The following is an 11,049-nucleotide window of genomic DNA, read 5'->3' on the forward strand; positions in this document are numbered from 1 at the left end:
GAGCTCTGGGCCTGGCATGGCAAGGTGGTTAGGGAGCTCGACTCGCAATCTGAGGGTCGCGGGTTCGAATCCCCTTCCCATCAAACATGCTCGCCCTTTCAGCCGTGGGGGCATTATAATATCATGGTCAATCCCACTATTCGTTGGTAAAATAGTAGCCCAAAAGTTGGCGGTGGGTGGGGATGACTAGCTGCCTTCCCTCTAGTCTTTCACTGCTAAATTATGGACGGCTAGCGCAGATAGCCCTCGTGTAGCTTTGTGCGAAATTAAAACCAAACCAAACCAAATCCGTCCACTGCAGTGAATCGAAACCTGGATTTTAGCAATGTAATTTACCGCTGGTCCACAGGGGTACTAGAGACTTAGCTCTTTTGTTTTAGTATTAAGTGGGAACACACGCATGACTAAATTTCCCTTCTATCAATAGCAAATATAGCTTGAAGCTATTTTTTCAGATTTTTTTTATGATCATACTAGAACCCTGTGATAGACAACCATTATTTAGTAGACTGTTAACAATCTCTTGACAGTTAGACAAGACCAACTAAGGCAGTAAAAGTTACACAACTTGACAGTCTGTCAAGCTGATAAAGTTAGAATTACTGATGGTCAATGATGATGTCAGTGTTTGATCAAATGAGTAGTGATCACCGATTCTAATTTTTTTTAGAAGAATTCATATAATAATGTCACATATCACTTTGAAACTTCAAATTATTTTCCCCATCACATTAGCAAACCATATTATCGTTGATGTAAAAAAATTTTTCTTTGCAGAGAAATAACATATATATGCTTTTCTTGTGATTTACCAGGTGGCGTACACGTACAAAAATTCCATCAATGCAACAAACTGGCGAATGTACCAAAATATATTGTATGAGATGTGGAGCATAAATAAATCAGTCTTAACAGTCGTATCACAATACTATCCTACCCAAATTTTAAAACTGATTTATCACTTAGGATAATCATGATAAGTATTATAAAACTGATAAAGTTATATAATTATTAACTATTTATTAAAATAGTCCAATGTTATACAATCATTTTAGTAACCATTTCGTGTCTTCAGCATTTCACTGATAGTTTGAATATAAATACAAACAAAAATTAAAAATAAAATCTATGAAGAAATTGCAACAAATTCGTTTTAGTTCATTACCAGGTGGATGACAAGACGAAATACAATAACCATGGCTTTCACTAATAACCAGGCAAATAAACAGAAGGATGCAACAGTGAAAATATATATGATGCTTTGATTAATCGTTCGGTCTCGATTCACAACAACAAATAATATTTTAAAGTTAGTAACTTGTGGTAATTCACAATCAGGTACTTTGCAGAATAAAACCGTGAAAAGAGTAGTAATGTTGCCTTGATTCATCATCAGTTACATGGCAAAAAGTAGTTGCAATTTGTATTTATGTACCTGCTGCCTTTCCTGATTTTGAACCACTGATGAGAAAGAAGGCAGCTAATCAGCAACCACGCTTAGGGACTAACTGTCGCTCTTATAACGCACCCACAGCTTAAAGTGCGGGGAATGTTGTGTTGTATCACACAGAATTGAACAAAGCTCGCCAGCTCCGAAATCCAGAGCTCTGTCACAGGACTACATAGCAAAATAAAACACCGAACACGTATTAACGCTGCCTTGATTCATCATTAATACAAGGCGTAATAAACCCACAAAAATGTAGTAACATCGTTTTGATTCTTCACCAGTAACACAACATAATAAACCATCAGTTACATTGGCAGAATAAGATCTCGAAATACTTGTAACGTTGTCTTGATTCATCTACACGTAGACGACAAAGTAAAACATTGAAAGCATAACATTTGCCTTGACTCATCATCAGCGTAGTGAAACTAAATGATGAATTAAGGCTATGTTATACTTTCAGTTACGTGGCAAAATAAAATACTGAAAGGGTTATAACATTGCCTTGAAGTCAAGGCAATGTTATAACCCTTTCAGTATTTTATATTGCCACGTAACTGAAAGTATAACATAGCCTTAATTCATCATTTAGTTTCACTTCGCTGATGATGAGTCAAGGCAATGTTATAACCCTTTCAGTATTTTATATTGCCACGTAACTGAAAGTATAACATAGCCTTAATTCATCATTTAGTTTCACTTCGCTGATGATGAGCATCATCAGTTAGTAAAAGTTCAAAAGGGTAGTAACACTTGTTTGATTTATCTCTACGTACATGACAAGATACAATTTTGAGAGTAAACCTAGGATAACGTCGCTTTGGTTACGTACTTTCACACGACAGAACAAAACCTTGATAGGGAGTAACATCCATTCGGTTCATTATCAGATATAAATGGATAAAATGTCTAATGCTGAGTTTCGCGAAAAGATACTCGTTGGCTATCTGATCCAGCCGTCCCAAATTTTAAAGTTATAGATTAAAGGAAAGGCAGTTAGTCAACATTATCAACACAATTGTAAACTCTTGGAGTATTATTTACCAGCGAATTGTGAGATTGACGATCACATTATAACGACCCCACGATTGAAAAGGAGAGTATGTTCAGGCCATGTCGCTTCGAATTGTCAATATTACCCCTACACTTCAGGATAACACCCTGAAAGTACACGCATGTTAATATTGTTTTTGATTTGTGATACCCGACAAGATAGGTTAATTGTAAAAACAACAGGTCACTATCAAGACACACATTTTATTCTATAATCACGGTCTTTAATACGTTATTGAAACTTGCAGACTTAGTTTCAAGTTGAAACACATTGTATGGCTTACTAACGTTTTAATCTCGTTAACTAAGTAGCACAGCTTTTTGAAAAAAAAGTTTGTATACAGAGGACGCGGCTGACTTTCTTACAACAAAACAGATACTCAAACTCAACACACAAACACATTTGGAATTAACTTAGTAGGTCAGAACTAATACTACAGAAACTATATGTAAAGTTTGATTTTTATTACAACTAGCCCCTATCATACAGATACGTAAGCCTCGAATAATCGTAATATGAATATTGAAATACCCATCAAAGAATATTATCTAGAATTAAACTAAAGCAGAGCAGAGTACCGAAAAAACAACCTATCTGTCTTTGTTGGATAGAGCATTCAAATCGATTTAGGTTGTGATCTGTTTGGTTGATTACAAAAGCCAATGAGCACACGTTTTAAGTAATTAGATTTTTTTTATGTAATTTTATTTTGCTCATGATCTTAGCTGCTCTACAGTTACAGAGAACCAGAAAATTAGAATCCAAAACTCCCTACAGGGTACCTCACATATTTCAGGCTGGGTTATATAACTACACTACTTACACTATTTGGGTATTCAACACACACATATGACTGATGTAGAGACCCTTAGCAAAAGAATCTTTAAACAAGTGGGGGGGGGGGGGAAGGGAAAAGTGCAGAATATAAATATCTCAGATCAGACAGTCACCGACTTTAAAGTTGTTTACCATCTGCGATCACTGAATAGGAAAAAAAACAGTGCTGAAGATGTGAATGTTATAGGTCATTTCTATATGAAAAGTTCAACGCTAACCTTCTTTTAAACATATAGTTCAAGTTTCATTTACGATTAGGACGAATTACTAGGCTTAACGTTTTATATAAAGAAAAAAGTCTGAGTTATAAAACTGATTATTTAAATTCTGACAAGAAACCATACTATAAGGCAATGTAATTTTTTTTCTTACATTATTTCAAAATTTTATTTTTAATATATACATCAATGACATTTTTCCAGTTCTGCGTGTAAAATTATATTACTTACTAAATAATTAGGTGATGAGAAATTATTATATGTTTCCACATATTTTAACAAGGCAACGTCGCAAAACAATAACAGAAAGCAGCTATCTAGGGTGAAAATCGCCTCGTAACTGAATAATTATAGTACAAGTCTCACAAAGATGATTGGTAATATCTTGGCGAAAGAGAATTCCTCAAGTAAAATAAGAAAATTCACTACGGATGGTATGGAAAGGAAGTTTCCTAGACTGTGTACCTTCCCCACCACTTTCTTTGAACCGAAACACCCCTACTGAGAAATAAGGGTTTGGTTTGTTTGGAAGTTTGCGCAAAGCTACACGAAGGCTATCTGTCCCTAATTTAGTATCGAAAGACTAGAGGGAAGGCAGCTCGTCATCACCACCCGCCGCCAAGTCTTGGGCTACTCTTTTACCAACGGATAGTGGAATTGACCGTCACATTATAACGCCCCTACGGCTGAAAGGGCAAGCATGTTTGGTGGGAAGTGAATTCGAACCCGCAACTCGCAGATTGCGAGTCGAGCGCCCTAACCACCTGGCCGTGCCAGCCCGAGAAATAATGAAACGCTTTCGGCCTATTAAATTTCAACACTGTGTGAATGAAGTCCAAAAATAATAATTCATAGAATATGGTTGAAAACGCCATATCATATAGTGTTAGTAAACCCTAGGTTCGCTTAATTTCTCTTTCAGAATTTCGCACTAAGTTACAGAAGGGCTATTTGCGCATAGCCATCCCAATAACGATCTGATAGGCTGGAGCAACTCCCGCCAACTTTAGGACTATTTTAATCACATAGTGGGATTTGACTGTCACTCTTATAACTAACCCAAGGCCCCAACGTGCGAAACGTGATTTTGTGGCAAAAAGAAAAACCACGGATCCACAGTAAGGCACGCTAACTACTAGGCCTACATTTTAACATCACTCATCGTCTTTTCTTTCAATAATCTGCATTTAAGTATTAAGTCTACTGTAAATCAACATCTTTTTATTTTCTTTTGCCTTTTGTGGGTTCGAAAACTGAAAAATTGGATCATTTAAAAAAAAACAACATTTCTTAACCTAAACATATTTTTTTCTGGTTGAATTGTCATTGTAGTAGTTTTATACGCTTTAATTTTAAAAAAAGTTACTATTTTTTTGTCACCACTGTGGACGAGAATATGCGGGATAGACAGTTCGTTCCACTGCCTTCTAATGCGTATACAAGTATACAAAAAAAAAGGAGGGGGAGGGGCTCAGAGTTTCGAATTCTTTGCACGTTTACCAACATTATTCAAAGCAATGTGACGGTGTACGTACTAGTGCAGCAAAGTTAGGTATTTTCATTCATTCAACGTTTTGAAACTAAACCTGAATGTCAAACAGCTTCAACTCTACTTCAAAAAACGATGAATTACGCATTGAATTCGCTGGATCGCGAGCAACTGATACGTATACAAAAATATAGTTATATTTTGTAAGACGAGGATTAGTTCGCTAACGAAGGTGCATTGTAATAACATCATATTTTGCTAGAACTCTGAAATTAAAATTGTCAGTGAGTACAGGTGTTGAACACTATTGTATTACTTCATAGTTCTGTACAATCAAACAGTGATTGAAACGTAAACAAACACCTTAATTTCAGGCTGAAAGAATGTTTTTTTTTTTCTTTACGTAAATATTGCGGTTAAAAAATGTCCACACAAAATAAAAAGATTTCAAAAGTGATTATAAAATTTCACGAGTTTCATAAAGTCAGGCTTTAAGATGGGATATCGACTGGTCCAGAAGATTAGTTAACAAAAAGTTTTCATTTTATAACGAGTATACATAGTTTTCGATATCAAGTTTTTTTAAGACATTCGAATTAGGAACATAAGAATCGGATGGAGAGTACTTTGTCGCGATTGTTGAAAACTCAGATTAGTGGTCTTGTGAAACGAAACAGAAAAAACTTGTCTATCTGACAACAAATCCTCCTATGTTCAAACCACTAAAGTCAAAATTTCCCCCCCAATAATCCAAGGTGTTTCAAAAGTAACTTCCGCTGTTCGGATGACTGCATTACGAAACCGATGGATATAACAATGTTGTTATATTAACCACACAGAAAGTAACGTACACATTCATACTACATGGTACCTATGGATATAAAAGCCATAATCAAAAATCATATTATAGAAGTTTTGAACATGTAGGGAACACTTTCTAAAACAAATCCGATCAAATTATTTTGGTAACCCGGTGTGAATTATTATATCCTATGATAAGCATAAACTTTTCACATCAAATTTAATACGAAGAGGGTCCCCCAGTGGGTCAGCAGTAAGTCTATGGACTTTCAACGTTAAAATCTGGAGTTCGACCTCCCGCGGTGGACTGAACGTAGGCAGCCCGTTGTGTGGCTTTGCGCTAATAAACCAACAACGAAGAAATGGGGTGAGAAACATCTATTTGTGTATCTGGTTCTTAGAAGAGCATGGTGATTTTTCATCATTATAGAAAACATGGAGTCGAATACTAGTGTAAATATTCTCTAACAGATTGTCCAAGGTTACTAAACAAAAATATCCCTAAATTCCAATATTCTGTTACAGGTTGTCTAAGGTTACTAAAAATGTCCCTAAATTCCAATATTCTGTTACAGGTTGTCTAAGGTTACTAAAAATGTCCCTAAATTCCAATATTCTGTTACAGGTTGTCTAAGGTTACTAAAAATGTCCCTAAATTCCAATATTCTGTTACAGGTTGTCTAAGGTTACTAAAAATGTCCCTAAATTTCACTACTTAAGTATGTTTTTTTAGGAAATATTCGGGATGAGTCTTCTAGTTATCTTTATTTACTACTTATGTGTATACGAAATGTGCCTTTTCTTGGATATTATACAAGGCTTTACCCATGCAAAACTAAATATTATGTACTCATTAACATAATTGGTTTAAAACGTTCTTCTCTAACTTTTCTCAAATTGCGTAAAATCTCTTGGTATGTGTCTACATTTTTCTTCACTGTTTATTGTTAAGATTCGCAGTGAGTCCAAAACTCTATGATGAGAAAAGTTAACTTCAGTTGAACATCGAAATTAATTTTCACGTTCAGTTGTATATTCTATTTCATGTGTTACACGCGACTGAATCAGTGAAAAGGACAGAATATATGAAGTAAAAATATCATTTTGTATACAAATGAAGAAAAGGCCGAGAGAATAGTCACGCAAAACGGGTCAAACAAATATTATAAAGACCGCAATAAACTGTTTTAAGCATCTAACTATAAACTGGGCACAAATGATTTTTCCCATCTTTACAACCACAGTATACATACAGACATAGCATGCATTTTCTACCTTTTCATTTTAATGCAGAAATTCTCCAAAATGTTCCTTTATTCTAAATATATGCAGTTTTCGCATAACACGTGATCCAGAAACCGTTGGTTTTAGTTCTAGCTGTCTCTGTTATTCTCTAGAGATACCCGTTTCTCCCAAGGGTGGGATATTCCCTCAACTCTGGACCTTGTAAAACAATGTAAACAACAGCAGTGTCTTTCACTGGTAGGAGGTATGATATTGAGAGGTTATGGCCTCCCCTATTTTGAATGAGAATGACCAATCACGTGGTAGCGCTAGTTGCTATATGTAAATTTGACGTTTCCCGCTAAGTAAAAAAATTTATACACTTAACCAACTCACTTGAAATCTTGTGTAGTACTGTTTGACGGAAAAGCATCTTTAGGGAGGAAAATCTGTTAACTAATTCACGAGTCCGGTAGGAGGCGACTGCCCAGCATGCATGCAGATCGTGTTGTGTGTCCCTGGTTTAATAACAATCGTTTCCCTTTTCTATCAAACATGATGTACAGTCTCTTTATTTCTTAGCTTCAAACTCAACTTAAACTAACATGCATATTTGAGCTCTTTATTAATAAGAGTTTAAACAAATGATTTTTAATGAAAGAATGGCTCATTGGTGAGAGGTAGAGTTTGCTGCTGGAGAGAAACAATTGTATGATAGAGGTGCTGAATTTAAGAGAAGTCCTCTTCTGAACACAGGATATTTGCTGATGTTGCGAATGTCCCTAATGTCAATCTCTCTTCAAAAGAAAACTATGGAAGATCTGCCAACATCTGGTGTACTCAGATGGCAGAGTGGGGATTGCCTCTGAGGACTGATCTCTGCACTAAGAAAGCAAGAATGGAGGTTTCCAGGGTGGTATTGTGCCAGGTGAGTCTGAGACCATCTGGGGTGGTCTTTACAGGACTCCAAGGACATCAAAAGTTAGAGTAACAACCCCAGCGCTGTTCAAGACAAACATAAAAGGATTGAACTTACTGCTGGTGGATGAATGTCAATCAGAGCCGTTTCCATGGGATGTGAAACAGTAAAGATAAACAGGAAAATACTTTGGTCAATGAGGCAGTCGTGAACCTCTGCAAGCCAGAAAAAATCCTACCAGGGTGACTATGAATTATGAGGAAGACAAGTGTTGTGCAGAGTGTCAGGATACTATGTTGAGAAAAACTGGACCAGGAACTGACTATTGTCCGAGTGTTGGAATCCTATAATGTACCCACTTCCCTGCATTTGTGACACAGGCAACATCTCAGCCAGGCACTGTCCGAGAAACTGTAAAAGAGAGGCTTTAATGAACACCACAGGTCCCTGCGAGTGAAGCCAAGTAAATTTCGCCAATGATGCTCAAAGATAAGGTGAAAGAAGAACTGGATAATTTTCCGAAGCTTTGCAGGCAGGTAACTGCTTGGAATGAGTGGACTCGGGAGAAGGCAGTCTAATGTCTATTCCTCAGCTTAGATGGTCCAGCCCTGAACTAGGTTCAACAATAAGACTGAGACACATTCATTGCCTAGCTGTGTAACTGATTGGATCCAGTGGACAATCAAGCAATCCATCGAGCAGAATTCAAGGCTCAGAAGAGAAGTGTCATCAAGAATGTGGAACTTTATATGGATGATCTACATCATAGTGAAACTTATCCTGTGATGCTTCAACACATTGCCAAGTCATACTGGTGGATAAGTTCACTGAAGAACTTCTTGGCGAGACAATTAAGCACCACTTGGGTGTAAGGAACATCCTCACCCTAACCAAGACGGTTTCTATTGCAACCAGATATGAATAGGTAACTTTGGGTTGGTTGTTGGAGGGGAAGAAGCCTGCCGAGGGTTAACCAGCCACCTACATGTCCAAGTGCTACAATGCAACAATGATTTCCAGTGAATAGGCAGGGCTGTCCCCGTACTGCCGTGGTTTACATGCTGCAGTCAATGCTGATGACGTCTCCACCTTCAAATAATTCGGGAGTACATGTTGGGTCAATTGTGGATGAACTGCCTGTATTTTGCTTAGCAGTAATGGCAACAAGGCTAACAGTTCCAATGAATGACTCACATGTGCCAGAGAACTAGCAACACCTGTATTTCGCCAAGCAGAAAAGCAAGCAATGCTACTGGTTTCAACCAACAGTTCAACAGGCTCAAAATAATCAAAAGCAAATGGTAACACTGCCACAGCTCTGGAAGACCCAAAACTCCCAAGGCTGGGTGGAACTTGATACCTACCTATGAGGGTAAAAGGTCGAGAGATCAAGTTCCCGATTGACGTGGGAGCAACCAGAACACTGGTAAATCTTGCGATATTTCAAAACCTCTAAATGAGACCGCCACTCTGGTCAGTAAATAACTTTGTTCTGGCAAATGGCAATAGACTAGATGTAAGTGAAGAGGGAGATTTCTTGTGTCAAGGAAACGTCACTCATAGAATTGACATCCTTGACAACGATATACTGCAGAAATTCTAGGTAAGTTTTGCTTGTACAACTGGGGGACTGGTGATAAACGGGAGAGTTATCCATTTTGATAAAAAGTTTAGAAAGAAACGACTTTTACACTCCAGATACAAACACACACACACACACATATATATATAATATATATAGTGTAAAGGTAGTTTTTTAAAAAAACTCTCTATAAAAATGTGTAAATCTCTCCAGTACGCACAAAGAATTTTGGGAGAATTATCCAATGTCAATAAGTTCGAGCCCACAAACAGTGGACTACACAAGTACATGTAATGGTGAAAACATCAGTACCTCACTATACACACGTAGGGTTTACTTCACACGAAGTCTAGTGTTTCTGTACAGTGTAATGGAGTTACAGAAGCCACACACGAAATGAAGTTTCCTTTCTAGAAAACATACAGAATTAACTCAGAGAGTTATCTATAATCACCACTGCCAGGAAATGTCTGCCATGTGAACCAAAGCTTGGCCCTTGTACAACAGATAGGAAGAGTAGTTGCAGCTGAGGGCAATGTCTGTACTGTGACTTAAGGAAGAGGTTCGCTGCTTGCGGACACTAAGTGACCCCTAATAAACAACCAGGAAATGGTACGTGTCACCACAGCAGCCAACTCCACAACCACACCCTCCCTCGAAGATCTGTTGGTGAAATTAAGGGGGAGAGAAGTCTTGTGCCAGCTCTGAATAAATATGATTCTTTTGAGAACTTGAGTTAGAAACTGTTAATCTAGTTTGCTTGGCCTAACCAATACTTATGTATCTGCACGTGCTTTCACCCTATAGTTTTGTTAGTGTAAATCAGCCGTCTTTAATCTGAATGGAAAAAAAAAGGTCCACTTTTACTCTTAGGTGAAGCTGTAGTAAACATTTTAGACCGATATCTTGTGTAACATTTTGTGCAGGCGTACGTAAACATTTTGGTCAAATTTGGGCGGTTTTTATCGAACATCTTTCCATATGTGGCTTATATTTAGACCTAATTTGACAACTAAATATAGGTTGTAAGGTCTATCAGTGTACCAAATAAAAAAACATCCATTAAAGTATTTTTTTTTCTATCAAATAAAGTTTCCGTGCTTTCGGTGCGAAGAAATAAAAAGGACAAAATTCAATCAAAATTGGAGATATTATATCTCGTATTTATTAATGAACTGCCTTGAAATTTAGTATGTGAAGTAAGGGTGCAGTAAAGCACACCCACCGACAATATGTGATAGTTTGGATTACCACCGTCCGAGCTACAGAAAGTGGAAAATCGCGTAACTATCATTCCTGTTAATAACACACAGTGTGTCCTGCAGGATATTTTTGTCCGCACAATACACCATAATGTGTCTTGATTTACGTTAATAGTATATCCACTTCATATATATATATATATATATATATATATATACACACACACATACTATACATACACACACACACACACACACACACACACACACATA

General features: G+C 37.1%; 1 protein-coding gene across 3 annotated transcripts in view; it reads right to left on the reverse strand.

Annotated features, from left to right (window-relative positions):
• The window catches only part of LOC106469377 (BTB/POZ domain-containing protein 10-like), a 46,485-nt gene that overhangs the window by 27,272 nt on the left and 8,164 nt on the right, over positions 1 to 11,049 (reverse strand). The gene's annotated exons all lie outside the window — the stretch shown is intronic.

The sequence above is a fragment of the Limulus polyphemus genome, unplaced genomic scaffold (genome assembly GCF_000517525.1).
Source record: "Limulus polyphemus unplaced genomic scaffold, Limulus_polyphemus-2.1.2 Scaffold3454, whole genome shotgun sequence".
Classification (NCBI taxonomy): domain Eukaryota; kingdom Metazoa; phylum Arthropoda; class Merostomata; order Xiphosura; family Limulidae; genus Limulus; species Limulus polyphemus.